The 20,546-nt window shown below is 38.8% G+C and overlaps 1 protein-coding gene across 5 annotated transcripts in view; it reads right to left on the bottom strand.

Moving 5' to 3' along the window:
* The window catches only part of LOC131688844 (MOB kinase activator-like 2), a 498,911-nt gene that overhangs the window by 328,021 nt on the left and 150,344 nt on the right, over positions 1–20,546 (bottom strand). The window contains exon 1 of one of the 5 annotated variants that reach the window (XM_058973405.1): positions 6,164–7,096. The exons of the other annotated variants lie outside the window; for them this stretch is intronic. The gene's annotated coding sequence lies outside the window, so the exon portion shown is untranslated. Of the gene's footprint in view, positions 1–6,163; positions 7,097–20,546 lie in introns of those variants that run through there. 5 annotated transcript variants of the gene reach the window in all.

The raw sequence follows: 20,546 nt of genomic DNA, 5'->3' as shown, positions 1-20,546 counted from the left end.
GTTCTACACAAGCTTCGTTTGTAGCCGCAGCAGCATCAGCAAACAGGAAACCGTAACGGCAGATCATAAAACAAAATATCATCGTAGGTAGCAACAGCAACAACAGCAGCAGCAGCAACAATAATAACAATACGTAGCAAAACGGACACTGACTGACTCATAGAACGAACGGAGGAGACAAAAGGTGTTAGAACTAATGATCATAAAAGTCAGATGGTTTGGTACTGACCGAAGATTGAAATATAGGTACGGTTTGTGTTTTGAGTTTGTTTTTGGAAGCACGGTTTAATGCGACACGTGATTTCTTTTCCATTTGGAATTTCGAAGAATGGTGCAAAAGGTCTTTTTCAGAAGTACACGCTAAAAATCCATTCAATTGTTTGTGATTTTCTAATCACGCTAACGCAACAATTATTAGTATATGTCACGAACAAATGTGCCACGATCACGATTTCGTTGAACTTCAGACATTATGATTCTACAATTCAAACTATCATCCGTACGGTGTCCCCGCTAACACAGCGGGTAGAAATAGCCGACATAATTTGGGATATACTGCTTCACGGATATAATATACGAAAGTCCTCAAAATCTCATGTATAAAATTCGTTGAACTTAATTTTTAAATTCACAAATATTTTTTCCTAATAAGGTACACGAAAAAACTTCGTTCATAAATTCATGAAGAAAAGATCACGATTTCGTGAACTGAACGATTAACGAAAACTTTGACCAAATTGCCGACATTATGAATAATAAACCAGAACTATTCATAAAACTATTTGTGTTTACAAAAAACTAGTTCTCCCAGATTATATACAAGGCGTTATATTCGAATGTTTGGTTGGGTGGTTACTATTGTTGTTCCCTGGGCATTTTTAGGTTTTGTTATGCTTAAGCTGACCAGCTTTGACAAAAAATCCGTACACCAAACCGCAACGAAGCGAAATTGTTAACCACGCTCAGGCAAACAGTCTGCACAGTGTACGGATCTTTTCGTCAGAGTTGGTCAGCTTAGTTATGATTCTTGTTCATAATATGGAAAAACACAGCCGACAGTCAAACGATGTTCATGATTTCAGGAGCTTATTCGCGATTTTTGTGATTTCTCATCACGTTATCGTGCCATTTTATTCATGAGATCACTATCAGATTTTTCTGTCAGAATAGTGGGATTTATGTTCATGATTTCAGGATTTTAGTCACGATTTTTGATATTTGAATCACGAGTGATATAATTTATGTTCATGATTTCAGGAAGTTTGTCTTGATTTTCATAATTTCCATTCACGTTGTCGTGATATGTTAGTCACAAGTAGAAATTTATGTTTATTTATATTCATAATTTTAGGATTTTAGTCACGATTTTTGATATTTTTGTCACGAGTTGTGTGATTTATGTTCATTATTTCAGGATCTTAGACATGCATTTCGTAATTTCTGTTCACGTCATCATGATATTTTATTCGAGAGCTTACTTTCGAATTTGACACGTGAAGAAATGTGACTTAACCCCATGATGTCAGCAGTTTATCATGGTAGTCGTAATTTCTCTTCGCTTTATCACGATCTGTTATTTTTTTGGTGATGATCGTTTTTTTATTCACGGTAACGTGACAATATGCACTGGATCATAAAAGTGTGACTGATTCGTGGTATCTTGTTCTGTAGTCTATTTCACGAACATCATTTGTGCTACTCAGTGCAGTTTTCGTTTTCTGTCGAGACTTCACACTTAACCTCATCGAATGAATAACGCTGTTAGTAGAGTTCCTAATAGTTGTTTTATATCTACTGCTCGTACCTATTACTAGTAGCTAGCAGCTGGACATAGGGACGTTGCGATATTTTCGATACTAGTACGGAATCGATACTTCTGTTTCCGATGCTCGATTTTTTGGTATCGATACTTCAATCACGATACTTTACTGATATCGATACAATCTTCACGATATCGCAAAGAATCGAAAGAACCAGTAGTTGGAAGTATTCGATTCGGAATTATGAACGAGTTTGGAATTATTTCCGAGTGAAATGTGATTACCTATTCAGGCTAAACCATTGCGGAATCGGTTGTTACATTTGAGTTGCTACAATAATTGGAGCATTTGATGAAAAAATCGATTCCGAACATTGCCCATTATTTGACAGTCCATGAGACTTTCTGATCAGCTAAATTATTTATTGTTTATCTTTTCTGACATTCGACGTCTGACATAATCGTCGAATGGATCCAACATCAAACGAATCAGATCAATAAAATATATTTGTCGAACGGGTTTTTTCTGTTCGCAGGAGCAGAGCAAAACGTTAACTGACAAAACCCACTACTGAATTTCCAAACAACGGTTTGCAGATTACCTAATTCAGGGAATTAAGCTACTGTAAAAGCGCAGACTAACAGACATAACACTCGAACAAAGCAGATGGTGGATAGACCACTAGTGAAAAATTGTTCCCAAACCTGAGGGGTAACCCATCAGCAAATGAGTGTTTGGCAAATAAGTGGAGCTAGTGTTCTGGGAAAATTGCCGGATCGATATTTTTGTGGGAATTTCCTCATAGTGTTATGTCTGTTAGTCTGTGGTAAAAGTGCGGAATCGAATGGCGATACTTTCAAGTATCGATACTACGACTACGATTATATCGAAAGTATCAGTACTTGCATTCGATACCAGTATCGATTCTATGAATCGATGTATTTTAATATCGAAACGTCCCTACCTGGACATTTCATGGCAAAAATGATTCCACGAACAGCAATCCGAATTTTGTGAAATAGTTCACGTGAAAATTTCAATACCATGCTGCATGAAATTAAAAAATGATTCCTCTAAACTTGACAACTATTGCATGAGTAAGAATGATAAGACGTGACAATTGTACTAGGAATCATGCACTAGTTCCAGAATACATGGCGAATATTTTATCAAGAACCAGTTCACGAATCCAGGAATAAGAATTCAAGATTTTGTGAACTATTTGACGAGTACGAATGATCAGAAGTGACTATGGTAGTAGGAATCATGAACCAGTTACCAAATACATGAATAATATTTTATGATTTCGTGCACTATTTCTCCGGCACGAAAGGAATATCGTGACTATTATAAAAGGAATCATGAACCAGTTCACGAGCTTGAGCTTGAACTTGTGCGACCACCCCAGGCTGCTACTCCGTTATCGATCTGAACTAGCTCAAGTCGTAGATAATTATGGTTGGGAGTAGCGAAACATCTTTCAATGTGCAAATTCTGATAATCCTAAAGTGTTTATTGATCAATACCGGCGCTGGCCAGGCCCGAACGTAGATCGCGGAATGAAATGGAAGCAATGTTAGTCCGATACTTGCTTTTGCTAGAGGCCGTGTATGACGTATCACGGGAGGAGGATATTTGTTAGTAAGTATAGAAGTTGGATTCTACTTCTTCTTTACCGACCCCAGAGAGGTGACTCCACAATCTGGCCGAGATATTGATTCATCAACTCATGGACCGGGGACCAACGACTTTACCTCCCTTCCGAAGGAAAACGTGATCACAGATTGTTTTACCTCAGAAAAATCTCGACGACCTCGGCTAGGGTTGAACCCAGACCAACTGGAATAAGTGGCGGTCATGCTTACCACTCAACCACTGGCGCCGTCATTAGGAATCATGAACCGGTTCACGAGTACATGAATAACATTTCATGATTTTGTGAACTATTTCACGAGCACGAATGGTAAGTCGTGAATATTGTACTAGGAATCAGGAACATGTTATGATTTTGTGAGTGATTTCACGGGCACGCATGGGCAGTCGGACCATGTATCATTCACGAACACATGAAAAAGATTTGATGATTTTGTGAACTGTTTCATGAGCACGAAAGGTCTGTCGTGACTACTGGTACTAGGAATCATAAATCAATTCACGAATACATGAATAATACGTTAGAATTTTGTGATTAATTTCACGCGCACGCATGGTCTTTCGTGAGTAATATACTAAGAATCATGAACCAGCTCACGGATACATGAATATTTCACGATTTTGCGAACTATTTCACGAGTACAGATATTGGATCGCGACTAATATATCAGGAACAAAAAAAACTATGAATAACATCAAGTTTCAACCTTAGGTTTTATGAACAATGTTCTCAAAGTTGTGAATTAGTTCACGTACAGAAAATCGACTTGATAATAACATGGCGAAAACCGTGACAGAAGTTCACGGAACAGAAACAAATATCTTAATAAAATCGTTATGCTGGCGATCCTAAAGGGAAATTGAACATAATTATAAAACACATGATGTTTATTCACGGTCCTCTTTCCGCAACATAAAAACGTGATTGTTCCAGAATTCATGGTACTTTATTCACGATTTTGGGAACAGTTTTTTCCGTGTAGGTAAGGTAAGCTAGACGAATATGCAGTTTTCGAGGAAGTTGTAAGCAATAAATTTTAATTGGTAATTGGTTTAAAACTTTTTTTCTCATTTATGGGGTAAAGTTGCATAGGTATTTAGCTGCCTAACCAAAAAACAAGAGTACGTTCCCGTTTTCTCGTCAGCAGAACAGAGACCTCATTATGTAGCCAAATCCAAACGACTTTTTCATACAAGCTTGTATACAAAAAACTTTTCGTTTGGAGATGCTAGATGCCATCTCAGAGCTTCTATACTTGCTTCCAGGGACATCACACAGGACTAGCCTTTTTCTATAGGTGTCCGGATGTGTCGTGTGACTGCTTAGATCTAGTGTCTAACTAGTGTTAATTAGGGTAATAGGTAAGATACATCGTCTAACGTCCCAAGTTGGTGCTAGTTACTGATGAGCCGACTTCGAAAAAACAACTTAATTTAAATTATGTGTTGTTCCTTTAATGCGCAAATTCTTTCTCTCTTGAGAACAAATATTGCTTGATAACATTTCCTTTCCTTTTCTCACTTACAGTGATAATCTGGTAAGTACAGTGCCATCTAGCGGTTAAAATGTACATGTTAAATGTCGAAAAATCAAATTTAGACTCGACACTCATGATGAAACTGGCCGATGGCCGATTCAGGTTTCAGTTTTATGCTAACGTATTGTGATTCTACTGCAAACACGCTATACGCAAGAAGGTCATTGAGGCGCACGATAAATGCTTCGTGTGTGCAAAGCTGCAAACAGTGTAACCTACGCATTTTTAATATCGACACTTCGTAACCAGTGCATTGTCTTTTGAAGCTACGACAGTTTTGTGACGGAATTACAGATATGTGAATACCAATTTTATAATTAGGACCTGTCGCTGATTTTGATCATTGTAAACACGTTTATCACGTTGCCACAGTATTCTTCGCTAGTCCGATATAGCTCATGTCATGCCAAAACATTAGTTTCGATTTTGTAGTGATGTTCTACTCCGGAACGTAGTTTACTGCAAATCGTCTTGTTCCGACAGTTCAGAATCCAAATCATCCCGCCACTGGTCAAATGAACCCAACAACAAGCTCGAATAAATTAACGACTAGCCGGGAAAGCTGATCTGGGAACAAAAAAACACACTTTAAATTCCCTAATTAACCCACAGGCCACGGCTTTCCTTCCATCAAAACTCATTAGCCCTGTTCGTGGTCTAGAAAGTAGGAAAAACAACATCAAACCGAGACACACAACAACAAAAAACACGTATATCCAAGGTTTGAATTTCCAAGTTTCATTTCGTTTGTTTTTGGAGCGCGCAGAACGTGCTCATTAACCGGCACCACGATTCAGATGAGCCGCGTTGCCCCCCACATCCTATGAACTCTGGCTCAACTCGGTTGAACCCGCAATGATGGAGGGCAAGCGTCATAAACCCCCGTAAGGAGAGGGGGTGGAGGGTTAGGTTTGGTGGACTTGACTGCCGTTCAGTTCTCGGAAATCAAGACGTAACAAGCGCTAAACAGCAAACCATACCATATCCAACCGACCGAATGAGTACTGTTAAGTGTAACTGTTGTTGTTATTCAACTTCAACCGTTTGAACAACTTCGGATTGTGCACGTATGTGTGCAGTGCAGGCAAGCGAGTGAGCGGATTGCCACTCTATGTGCTATTGCTAAAAGCTGATTAGTTGTTGCTACCGTCGCCGTCGTTGCTACCATTGACGATGATGATGAATCTGGTAATGTTTCGCTAGTAAACCTACCGGTTCGTACAAATTCCCCAGAGTAGCTTAGCTAGGCCTGGGGTTAGTTCATATGTATTCCAAGCTGGCAGCAGATCTCCTCCGTTGGTTTGCCTGACTGGCCCGTGTGCGGTTTCACTCCGATGAACCCGGAGACCGGCTTCAGCTGATCTCTACTCAATTGCAACAATCGATTGCACAAGGTGTACTGTATTCCACTATTTTTGCTTCAATCGTTATCACTCTTTCTCTTTCGCTCCAGCACATTCGATACGCGGGACGCGATGTGTATTCAATGCACCATTTGATCTTCTCTTTTATTGCACATCCACGGTAAACTGCATCCACCTCGCGATAAAAGCCAACCGAACGCCAACACACACTCACTATTGTTGTTGCTGTTTCTACAGTTCTGCGGTATCACGCGGGAGCTGTATGCGTGAGCGATTGTTTACGAATCCGTACATATGGCTCAAAGTGAGCGAACAATTTGCATAACGTTTCTTTCTTCACATCTTCCACCCAAAACAATAGGCAATTTATAATAATCTCTCACTTTTTTCCAATTGACTGACTATAGGCTGCTGCTATTGGCTCATTTCTTCATCTCCAACCCCGCATCAGCATCCGAAAACACATCGTCGGTGAGGTAAATTAAAAGTGAAAATCAAAGCTTCACCAATCATCAAAAGGCCTACTAATATCACAAATCTGTTGCTCGAAACGAGAAGAAGAGTTACGAAAGATTTGTTTGTTTTTATCTCCGTCTCTCCCTCGGTCTGTGTACTTTTAAAACCGATCAAACAAATGTTGAAATGTCACAATCACTCTTCAATCCCCGCTCAAAACTAGCACAGAACTACCGCATCAACGAGCATGGGAAATGCCCCCAAAAACCGCCGATATTCTACACCGCCTGAACCCGACAGTGGCTGACCGCAAACTGAAGCTTGTTTGATCGTTCTCTACGCGCGCGCACTCTCTCTCTCGCAGATTCTTTCACCTCTGTTCTCTCGCACTCTCTTGGCCGCACTTTGTGGTGCCTCACGAGGAAAATAGAATAGGGATGATCCATAAATGACGTAGCATTTTTTGAGTGATTTTTAACACCCCCCCTCCCCTATCGTAGCATTTCGTCACAAACCTCTAAATACCCCCTGATAATTACGTAGCTTGACGGTAATTCTCCCCCCCCCCCCCTTGTCACCAAAAAATATAAAAAAATGAAAAACGGTGTTAGTTATTCCCCTTTTAAAAAGCTACGTAGCATGACATGACCCCCTACCCCCCTGTCGGCACACATCATCACAAAATACAATACTCCCCCCTCCCCCACATAATGCTACGTCATTTATGGATGATCCCATAGGATGTAGGTACCTACGTAGGTACCTGCTGTCTATTTCAACTGCAACCATCATCTCATCAGCCGCGGATCGAATGACGATCGCAACGGTACCTAACAGAGAACCGAACCACTACAGTCCGGCTTTGACGGTTCGGGAAGGAATCAGTGTACAACTTATTCTACAAACCAAACCAATCAACAGAAACAACACCCGCACTTGAGAGTTTGTATGCTATCGAGAAATGCAGGTGGGAGAGCTTACTGTATGCTCGTCGTGCCCGTAAGCAGCATGATGCTCGCGAGGCGCACTCGCTCTTCCCACATCGATTGAAAACAACACATCACGAAGCAGCTGTTTTGCAACCACGAGAATGGGCTGAGTGATATGCAAACGGCAGGTTGCTTCGTGTGCAACGTTTGGGGGAAAGTATTGCGATCTCGGCAAAAGCCCCATATAGAACAATTCCACTAAGATTGATCCAATAATTTGATACAGATGCAATTTTTTACATTTTACTTACTAATTAGCGAGCACAGCACTTTTTTAGTTCTTTTTGTGGTCCCAAATGACTGTGCAAATTATAGGAGCAATTGGTTGCTCCTAGGATTTGTGCACTGCGATTAAATTTTGTATGGAAATTAATATGAAAAAATGAACTTTTATTTATCTCCACTCACACAGGGCGCTATTTCACTCAAATTGAAGAATTAATGCAATTAAGGAGTAGTCCAGAATGTTTTCATTACTTACAAGAATTCCATTACTTACAAGAATCATCAATATTATTTTCGTTTTTCTCATCACGAATCCAACCTACAAAAGTTTTTTCAAGCCCAAAAAAAAATTTGGGCACTGGAGGGTTAATGCTTTTTTCCATAAACCTAATAGTTTCTGAGTTATCAGGGATTGAAAAATGTTAAATTCAATTAAATTTATAAAATTTAAAAAAATATTTCGTGAATCTCAAACACTCACAACTTGAAAAAATATCATATTCAGCTAAAGTTAAAAATTCGTGTCAATAATTTTCAGCTAAAAATGCAAAAAAAAAAATGGATGGAACTAAAATTTTAGTTATGATTCTGACGTGGAATGACTCGCATTCTGCAAATTTAAGACTTTTTAGGTGGTGTCCAAGTATTATAAGCAAAACAGTTTTTTAAAGTAGCTCCAAAAACAATTTTTTTTGATAAAATTATTATATTAAGAAGATTGTGTGAAAATTTCAGAATGGAACTAGAAGTATTTTACGAGATATTTCAATTATAACAGGCCTATCACTGGGCGTTTAGTGTAAAATTGCCTTGTTTTAAGTTGATAATTGTACTATCACGCAAAGTATTCTGATATCCACCCCAAATTATTACACAATCTTTTTAACATGATTCTTAATATTTAACAAAAATAATAAGTAATAAATTGGTTCCATCTACAAAAAATGGTATTTGTTCCTAATAATTGCAGGTTTCATTTGTTATATAACAAAAAAAAAATTGCGATTTTTTTAATATTTTTTCAATATATCGAATCGTTCCCGAGTTATCAGTGATTGAAAAATGTTTTATTTTATAAACTTCAAAAGTTCAAAAACTAATAACTTGAAAAAAAAATTATATTGAACCAAAACAAAAAATACGTGTCGATTATTTTCAGCTAAAGAATGCAAGAAAAAAATTGGAAGGAATTAACATTTTGGTTGTAAATCTGACGTGAAATGACCCATATACTCATAAAAATGGCCCTAATTAATCCCCTCCTCCCCCCTAATCTAGATAAAATTTTATCACTCCCCTCGTGATTTCTAGTTTGAATATGGTTGTAAAATGTTCCGCTTAGTTAATAATTAATTGCTAAATTGCTGCTAAAAATCATAAAGCGCATTACTTTTTTTCGAGAGTTGTCCTATTGAGCTATAGAGCTAGGGCTCCCCGTCAGAATCACACACTACAATTGCAGACGAGACAGGCAATGTCACCCAATAAAACACTGCTTTAGGCCAATTGTAGCGGGCCGTGGTTCTGAATATGACATTCATTGTACGGTTCAGGTATGTGCGGACGTAGGGACTCGCGATCGCGTGTATCATCGCGAAGGGATCGAGCATTTGTACGTTAACGTGTTCGATCGCGTGTGCGTTTGTATGTCGCGGTTGCTAACGTGTATGTAATTTCGCGTGTATAAATTCTATATTAAAACTGATTGCCTTTCGAATATACGCGTGCGTTCTAGAATGGTCGCACGCGGACCGTGATCTGCACTGATAGAATATATTCGTAAATCGCTGCGAATTAGATTCGTACAGACAATTTTCATAAAATATACGAATTTTTTCATACATATGATGAATCATTCGTAGTTCAATTGAAACACTTTTATTTTTTATTACGAGTTTTTCGTGAAAACCACGAAACGACTTTCGTTGGCTTATTACGAAACGGCTTCATTAGGCAAACGAATTGTTCACTGCTATATACGAAAGTCTTCGTAATATTTACGAGCATCATTCGTCAAACCGTCAACGTCAAAGGAGAGGTAGAATATGGTTCAATAATTGTTGATCATCACGACTATCTCGGTCTGACTATTTAGTAACCGTATCCGTGTCCTCCGGTTTCAGGAAGATTTCCTGAACCTCTTTCGCTTCCATTTGATCCATAATCCGGAGCAGTACGGATCCAGTTGAGCCATCGCTCGTTGGTTTTGTATGAAGAAGTTCGAGTTTTTCTCTGCTGGAGCAATGTACAAATAATATGCTATTAAATACGAAAACTTTTCTAAGATGAACGAAATGAATTCGTGCGACCAACAAAATCGTTAGTATTATATGCAAACATTTATTAAAATAAACGAATCATTTCGTTTCATTTACCAAAATTATGTCGTTACCAACGACAACAATCGTGCAATTTACACTAAATAAGTAAATATTACGAAAACTTTCGTTCATCAAGCGGCCATTTCTTCATACCACAATAAAATCGATTTTGCCAGATCGGGTTTTTAAATAAAAAATCGGTGTTGTCAAATATCGATCCCAAAAGATCGAATGAAAAAAATATGCTAATAAATACGAAAACTTTTCTAAGATGAACGAAATGAATTCGTGAGACAAACGAAATCGTTCGTAATATACACAAACGTTTATTAAAATAAACAAAACATTTCACGAAAAATAATGTCGTTATCAACGATAACATTCGTGCAGTGTACACTAAATAAGTAAAATTTTGGAAAACTTTCGTTCACCAAGCGGCCATTTCTTTACATCACAATCTTTCTAGTCCTCAATAATGATGAGCAGGTTGAAATAAAATCGATGTTACCAGATCGATCCCTTTAATTAAAAAAAATCGGTACTGTCAAACATCGATCCTAAAAGATCGAATGCGACCAACGAAATCGTTCGTAATATTCACAAACGTTTATTAAAATAAACGAAGCATTTCGTTTCATTCCCGAAAAATAACATCGTTTTCAACAATAACATCCGTGCAACGTACACTAAATATGTAAAATTTACGAAAACTTTCGTTCATCAAGCGGCCATTACTTCACACCACAAACTTTCTAGTCCTCTATAGAGGCGAGCAGGTTGAAATAAAATCGATTTTGCCAGATCGATCCTTTTAGATTAAAAAATCGTTGTCATAAATCGATCTTAAAAGACGGATTAAAAAAAATAATATTCCAACGAATACGAAAACTTTTCTAAGATGAACGAAATGAATTCGTGTGACCAACGAAAACGTTCGTAATATACATAAACGAAACTATTCGCTTCATTCACGAAAAATAATGTCGCTATCAACGATAACATTCGTTCAATGTACACTACATAAGTAGCATTTACGAAAACTTTCGTCCATCAAACGACCATTTCTTCATACCACAATACAATCGATTTGGCCAGATCGATTTTTTTAAATTAAAAAAAAATCGGTGTTGTCAAACATCGATCTCAAAAGATCCAAATTACAAAAATAATATGCTAATAAATACGAAAATTTTTCTATTATGAACGAAATGAATTCGTGAAACCAACGCAATCGATCGTAATATACACAAGTGTTTATTAAAATAAACAAAACATTTCGTTTCATTCACGAAAAATAATGTCGATATCAACAATAACATTCGTGCAGTGTATACCAAATATGTAAAATTTACGAAAGCTTTCGTTCACCAAGCGGCCATTCTTGTTCATGAAATGAACGAAACCTACTATTTACAATGCACGAAAATACTTCGTTGCAGAAAACGACGAAAAAATTCGTGTATTTTAGGTTCAATTTCATAATATTTACGAATTTATATTATCAGTGTGATCTGATACTTAATTTTTCGTGTACGGTTCGAATTCGAGAACAAAGTGGGTTCTGCCATATCACTAGAGTTCCCAGTCATGTCGCCATGGAACGTGTTGTCTAGTGGATACGAGCTTTATTTTTTGGTATAACTGAATGTAATGAATATAAGTTGCTAGAATGGAGGGAAAAGATTTCCGGACGTGACCGATTCAAGATCGCGCGCGTTTGCGGGTTCGCGTTTGAGAACGCGTTTGTAAACTCGTAAGTACTAAAACGTTCACATTTTTATTTAGTTTTCGGTGTACGGATATGTTGCAGCATTTGTATGTTTATTTGTCGCGTGTATGTAACGTCATGTGTATAAATTCGATTTTTATGTCGCAATGGAACGTGTAGTTTAGTGAATATGAGCATCATCTTTTTGATTGGTCTAGCTGAAGGCATCGGACTTATGCTACTAGGGCCGAGAAAAGGGGTTTTCGGACGAAACCGATTCATGATTGCGCGAACACGGGGATTTGGAGGTTCATTCTTGAGACCGTGTTTGTAAATTAATAAGTGCTAAACCATTCACTTAGTCACCGGGATGTTATCCTGTTTGCGAGATGGTGGTTGTGGGTGGATGATCGCGAAGGACTCGAACGTTTGTATGTTGATCGCACGCCACAACCCGTAACTCCAGAACCGGAAGTCGGATTGGGATGAAATTTAATAGCAATTTACAGGGGCGCAATACCTTTCATTTGGTTGAATCGGTCTAGCCATCTCCGAGAAACCGATGTGACTGTTGTTCTGAATTTAGATGCTTCCGCCGGGGCTTTCGGAACCGATGATGGTGGCTAATGTGGCCAAAGAGACTTTCAATGGATGATAGTGACCTAATACTACAAATCGAAGCAGTTGTGGTCATATTTTGGAAAAAAATTCACCTTTATACATTCATTGCAGAATTTATTAAAATCGACATTTTCTGCGTGATCCTACTCATCACCCTGTAATTCTGGAACCGGAAATCGGATCCATTAGAAATTCAATAACAGCCTATGGGAACGTTGTACCTTTCATTTGAGACTAAGTTTGTCTAAATCGGTTCCGCCATATCTGAGAAAAATGAGTGACATTTTTGGTCACATACACACACAGATGCACATACACACATACATACACACGCACAGACATTTGCCGAACTCGGCGAACTGGATCGAATGGTATATGTCACTCGGCTCTCCGGGCATCCGTTAAAAAGTCGGTTTTCAAAGCAATTGCAATACCTTTCTATTGAGAAAGGTAAACAACACTAAATGACCCCCTCCCCCTAATCTTACGAATATTACATTATCCCGTCTTGTACGTGTATAAGTTAGCTGTATAATTTGTTTAGTTTCATTATGTGGGTCATTCCAAGCGAAGTGATCAAGTCACGTGTTATCGACTTTCATGGATTTGAACCAAATTTTGAAGGATTGTTCATCTAGGGCCAATATATGAAAATCCAAATTTTTGTGTCAATTGAATGACCCCTCGGTCCATGAGAGCACCCCCTATTTTGACAAATTGCCAAAACCTTTGATTTTCTGTTAATCCTATCTCCGGTTCTATTTACTCTAGAATCAAAACGCAAGATGGGTTTTGAAGAAAATTGTGCAAGGAATCTAGAAAAAATATTAATTTTTGGCAACAGTGCTGCCAACTATGCGATTTTTTCAGTTAAATATTAACAGTTAATTTTTCTCTCAATACATATATTTTAACTTTGGAAATTCTAATGCCATCTTGTTCCTCAGACATTTTTACATCAAAAACACTTAATACCACAATGCCTTGAATGGTCTATCTGTTTAGAAATCGCATGAATAAAATTGAAATAACTTGTCCGTGACATACAGAAGAAGGCGTTTTTGGTCAATGAGTCTATCCGCTGCAACTCGACGTTCTCCTCTCCGACCAATCTGAAAAGAGGGTTTCAATCCGAAAGGAACGCCGAACGCTCTGAAATCGGAGATCATCACTGTTATCGGCGAAAGAAATCGGTGTTTCTTATCATTGGCGTTACGCATAATACGTGGAAGATAACAATTTCTTCAACTTCACACTCGAATAAAACATCGAATAAGTTGCTACAATCAATTGGATTTTCTTGGGGAGAAGTTACCCTTTTTCGTTTATTTTTAATATGTGGCACACGACCTTTCTGGTAGAATTAAATATTTCACTAGGCTGAAATATTTTTGGAAACCGTTATAGTCTTGAAAAAAAAACTGATTTAATAGAAAATGAGAAAGACTGTTTGAGAAAAATACACGGTGTCCTGAGAAAGGTTGTCGCTGTTGAAAAAGTCGAGGCAAACCAGGAGCTATCAAGTTTTGAGGCCAGATCGAACGAAGGTTCAAACCGGACTGAATGTCTTCTGTTTGATTTTAATATATTGTAATATATTGTAATATACTTCTCGCTAATTACACATTCTCCACAATTTAAAAAAATGGAGAAGTCTACATACATTTTTGGGAAAGGGGAGGGGGGGGGGGGGGGGTTTGAATTGAAGGGGGTAAAAAGTGTAAAATTTAAGTGCACGTGATTTATGAATGATTCCTAAATAGACCATATTAAACACCCTGTATCAACCATAACAGTATCCAGCACTCAGGTACACAATAACCTTTTCGATGTTCTATGTCCGTGCCTCCGAAATTAAAGCCCACGCCATTCTTTAACAGTTCAACCACAGGATCTTTTATAACATCGATGATCCTTAACAAAACAATTCTCTCCCTTATAGATGAATCGATTTGCTGTTCAATTCGCATTGCACCACCACTTTGAGAGAACCAAAAACAGATGAGCTTAGCGGTAGTGGGCTGCTATAATAGAGATCATAAATCAAGAGAAAGAGCGTAAAAGCGCCTCCTATAGCAGATGCGGGAGAGAACTAAACGTATGTGTGCCAGTCGACACTGATGATGACAGAAGTATTTTCCGAGTGGAATATGTTCATTCATGCCAAGATGAACCGGAGAATCACTGTGCCGTTTGGTGGATGGGGCTGTTGTAGCAACGTTGAGCCAATGCTGGTGCCGTGGAAGCAAGGTGGGTCAAAATAATAAACACCTCTATTTCAACTGCATCGAGAAGTGGTAGCTTAGCAGAATGAAAAAAAGCAAAACAAATTGAATATTAACTTACCAACTATAATATAAATCTGGTTATGGTTCAACAAGCCGTGGCAAGTAATAGTGACCGAGAAGAGATGTGTTGAAAAACACCATGTGATATGTAGTGAAGTTGAGATGAGCAAGAAGAGGTGCTTATTGCTGAATCAATATACTCGCTCACTTCACTCGTCGTCGCCGTCATCGTCGTCGTCCCTGGATAGATAATAACCAAGTCACATTGTGTGGAGGAGGAGGATCAGCCTTTGGCTGCCCTAGCGAAACGAAGAAGGTGTTTCTTTATTTTGTTTTTCCATTCATTCTGGTTCATTGTGTGTGGGCCGGGGTTAGTACGCCTGTCTGACAACCAACCAGTGCAGCGCAGTGTTACCGACTACCGGGTGATGTCGTAAAAGGTGTGAATGAGAGAAAATTGGGAAATCAATGAAACATGATATCGTTAGCAGGGTAAGAAGGCAAGGTAGTTAGAAATCGGCAAAACTTTTCAGTCTAGCCTTTTCGTAGTCCGTCGGTGAGTTGGTACCGGTATCGGAAATGCGAGACATTAATCAAATCCTTGGTGGATTGAAATGTCTCTGGACTGATAAATGGAAGGCTCAATTATATTTCGACATAGTCATTTCTAGAGAAAAGATTCAAAATTAAATAAAGAATATAGATAAAGAAATTTAAAAATTCAGATATTCAGAAGTCAAAGGTTCAAAAATTCAAATATCCAAAGATTCAAAGATTTTAAGATTCAAGATTGAAAGATTCAACAATTCAAAGATTCGAAAATTCATAGATTGAGAGATGCAACGATTCGTAGATTTAAAGATTCAAAGAATGAAAGGATCAAAAATCGAAAGATTCAGGGTTAAAAAATTTAATAATTCAACTATAGAAGTTAACATGCAAGGATACAACGATGATTTTGGTGCAAAGATCAAAATATTCAGATATCAAAGATCTTAATATCAGAAGATCGGAAGACTCGAAGACCAATACAATGTTCCAAAAATTCAAAAGAGCTTAAAGACACGAGAACCCAAAAATTCAATCCAAAGATTCAAGGACGTATCAACCCAACTATCTAAAGATGTAGCGCTGCATTACTTGAAAGATCTGAATATTCAATTATTTAAACATTAAAAGATCCTATTACTCCTGAATAGCATAATTCAAAAATTTATGGAAGATTCAAAAGAACCGACATACCGAAGAATCCAGAAAGTTTCAACACTCCGGAAGTTTAAAGAAGAAAAGATCCAATAATGCCAAACTTCAAAGACATAAATTTAAAGAGTCAAAGAACCTAAAATCAAGCATCAGTAGCGACTGGCTCAAATGGCACGCTGCCCATGACGATCGGAGATTTGCACCTTGTTGTGATTTGCCTTTTCTTCATTTTTCTGATTGGAAGAATTGGGGAATTGGTACAGTCAGAGATACAGAAAATAACATCACAGGGAACATACAACATAGAAGAATTCTTTTCACTCCCAAGGGATCAAAGGACACTTCTCGAAGAGCGGATATTGAGATAACAGAACCCCCGAGGAGATATTGTCATTCAAATTCGGCTGAAACCGATTTCGATTTATAAACTTTTGCCGTGACCTTTTGCAAGGCATAGTTCAATTGAATATCCTACCCTCCCCCCCCCCCTTTCGCCAGAAATTACAAAGATCGATCGTCGATACTGCAAAAATACTGGTCCATTTTCTCTATAATCCAATTGGTTCTCAGATGCTCCCAGCAAACTCTATAGCTCTTTACCACACTGGGCTAAGCACAATAACATATCCTTGAGTTCCACCTCCCCTCCTTTGTATATCGAACGAAAAATCCGGATACGCAATTATATACGATACTAGCTAATACCCATCGCGCGTTGCTGCGACTTTCAACGTAATAGGAGGAAAACACAATATGTTTTGTAGCGCCATCTGGTGGGCAGATAATCCTCAACCAATAGCACACAAACACAATCCATAACAAATGCCTACTACGTATAAATTTTTACGGCAAGCGGTTAAGTCGTTTGGGAGTCCATAAATCATATACATACAAACATTGACTTTTATATATATATATAGATATAGATAGATATAGATATAGATATAGATATAGATATAGATATAGATATAGATATAGATATAGATATAGATATAGATATAGATATAGATATAGATATAGATATAGATATAGATATAGATATAGATATAGATATAGATATAGATATAGATATAGATATAGATAGATAGATGAAGTTGCGAAATCGGATTCACAAAGATCACGCGAATAATACTCAGCGCGCTGAACAGTAGCCACGCGATAATTGAGTTTGCAATGTTCAGTTAGTGTACTGACCAGGATACTGCAATTGCACTTGGAAAAATGCTACAAATTCTTTGACATTTTTGGACTCACATCCGGCAGAACAATGTTTATTGGAAAGTAAGTTTGCAAGCTACGCCAATGGTTCGCATGTTCGGATGCAACCCAAGAGCAAATCGTGTACTTTATTCAACTTATCGACAATAGTAGAACTGGTTCTGAACCATATCAGAAGAGTTCGCTATGGCCTGTCAGTCCCAGTCAAATTGTTAACTTTATCACTCGTATTCACTGTTGCATAGTTACATCAATGGAACAGAAATCATAGTCATATGCAGTAGAGCATATGGTTAAGCATATCCTTAAAGCTGTAGCAAAGATCGTGGATTACAAAGTTTCCGGTGCCCAACCAAGGCCCAATCAGCCCTACACTAAGTTGAATCACTGGTTGAAATGTTGAGCCATTTGGGATTTTTGGTGTTCCTGATAGCGATGGAAGCTCTGGACCTCGATTTTGTGCCAGCGCTTCCTCGAGGAATTACATTTGGTGTCCTTTCAAGAGACAAATTGTAGCCTGTACAAGGATTTTTATCCGTCTATAGTTCGTATGGACAGTAATAGATATCCCCACATGGGGAACGTCATAGTCGAACTTTTCCCGAGCCAAGAGAGCATGGTTTGTGATAATGAATGGGGAAGCTCTCTTTAGTATTTCTGTAAAAAAAAGATTGTTGTAACCATGATTCTCTGCGATTTTGCCACATTTGCATGTATTCAGTACAAACCAGTTGAACGTGCGTCTACCGTTTCAAGAAGTATTTCGTTTCAATTAGCTAAGTAGGTCACCCGATACGAGTACATTCAATTTTGTCCAGTCTAGTGCGATTACCATTTAATATTTTCACATAGTGGAGAAAGGGGTCAAGCCCTTCACCACATGCATAACCATCTCGAATCGGTGACCACACCGTCGATCTCAACTATGTGGACAGATATGTAGACGCGGTTATAGTCCGTTATAAAACACATGCCGTCAGCAATGCCATTTGTTTGATTTGGACGGGATATCATAATTCTGAGCTTATCTGGGCGAACTTTCGAGATATTTGCCACGACTCAATATTTCTGTGTCAGTTCTTTCGAAATCTAGCCCACTTCAAACACCTAGTGTCAACTGATTTCACGAATATTCAGTTAAAGATTTGCAACTGAAATTTACATGAAATGAACAACAGTCAAACAGGAACGAGGTTCGGTTGAATCATTTGGAAATCTGGTTTTCGGAGTTTTAACAAGTTTCCCACCAGCGGATATAAATTCAACGGTTGGTGAAGAAACAAATATTTCTCGGATTGTAGATAGCGGATAAATGCTTATATTTTCTAGTGAATCGTCCGCTTAGTGAACTAATCTGCACGCACGGTTTCCCGGAAAAATGCCCCATTCGTTGCCTTCAAACACCTAGCGTTTTACATCCTGTATTGCCTGTTCCCGAAGTTGCCGCACATTCTGAGCAGTTTCTTTCCGTTTACTACCAGTAAGAAGAATGAGAACGAAAACACAAGAATTCCGTCTAACGCTTACTTCTAGTGACTACGACGTCATTGTCGGAAACCTGGCTGCGTGAAGACGTATTAAATGCTGAGCTCTCGTCGAACTACGTAATATACCGCTGCGACCGCAACTCAACAACCAGTCATATGCGCCGAGGCGATGGCGTCCTAAACCTCACAGGTTCCCAGCAAAGCTTGTCTGAAATTGAACGCTTGGAGCAAATCACCGTGCATATCGCCCTCCCGAATCAATCTGTATATATTAGCTGTGCTTATCTAAGGCCAAATAGTGATCCGGATTTCTATCACGCGCACGCTAATGCCGTTGAAACAATTCTAGACAAGGCTGGCAGCACCGACACTGTTCTCGTCTTTGGAGACTACAATCTTCCACGCCTTCAGTGGTCGCTCGACAACGATCTAAAATGTTACCTACCTATTAATGCCTCTTTGGAACAAGAAATAGCTGTAACGGAGTCTATGGTTGCAGGCGGTCTGTGCCAGATCTGCTCCCTGACGAATGTGAACGGGAGGATCCTCGATCTTGCATTCGTAAACAACACCGATATCGCAGAGTTGCTTGAACCTCCGACTGCTTTTCTCAAAGTCGATCCTCACCGCCAACCGTTAGTCCTGCGGTTAGATGTACGTACCAAAACTGGAGATGATTCATTTCATTCAATTGACGACCTCGATCTTGACTTTAACAGTGACGAAATCTCCGCACTGATTGTCACTGTCGACTGGATCGACTTAATGTGTTGTAATGAGCTTGACGACACAGTCGCGCTGTTCTATGGCAAAGTATATGATATTCTCCGCCAAAAGGATCCACTGAAACGAGTCAACAGGAGGGTGGATTCCAAATTTCCGTAAATTTGTTTTCTGATTTCATTCGCGGAGTGTTTAGAAGCGACTATACCGTACCTTCGGAGGAGAATTTCGAAACATTGCCATCGTACAACATAAATCTCCCTCGTCCCGTTGTAAGACTTGAAGGCTCTGACCGTCGTCGATTCGTCGAAAGGGCCTGGCCCCGATCATGTCTCGCCCCAATTAAGAAAAAGATGCGCCCATGTGCTGTCTGTTCCAGTGTACATCATTTACAATCGCAATCTCGCTGAAGGCATTTTTCCTATCGCATGGAAAGAAGCTGCAACCATTCCCATTCAACTGTCTCTCCAATGTTCTCGAAAAGCTGGTCTACAACGTCACGTATGCAGCTGCATCCCACATTATCTCGAAGTATCAACACGGGATTGTCACGAAACGATCAACAACTTCTAACCTGATAGCTTACACTTCTATGGTGTTTCCCGGCGTCGAAAAGCGTCATCAGGTCAATGCAATTTACATCGATTTTTCAAAAGCTTTCGACAAAGTACCGCACAACATCGTAATCCTGAAATTAAAGCGTTTGGGATTTCCCACCTGGCTGACTAACTGGTTGCAGTCGTATCTTTCCGATCACTTGGCATTCGAGAGTATAAAAAGCACGCGCTCAAGCACATTCAGAACAACCACAGGTGTCCCGCCAGGCAGTCATCTGGGCCCGCTTATTTTTATTTTGTTTATTAACGATATCTGTAATCGGTTCAAGTCTGGGAAATTGCTATACGCGGGCGGTTTCAAAATCTTCCGAACTATCGCTTCGACACTTGACGCCGTAGTGCTTTAAGAAGATATCTGTACTATTCAAGAATGAT

This window comes from Topomyia yanbarensis, chromosome 3 (assembly GCF_030247195.1).
Source record: "Topomyia yanbarensis strain Yona2022 chromosome 3, ASM3024719v1, whole genome shotgun sequence".
Taxonomy (NCBI): Eukaryota; Metazoa; Arthropoda; class Insecta; order Diptera; family Culicidae; genus Topomyia; species Topomyia yanbarensis.
The sequence above is the reverse complement of the archived record's forward strand: the minus strand, read 5'-3'. Positions and strand labels throughout refer to the sequence as shown.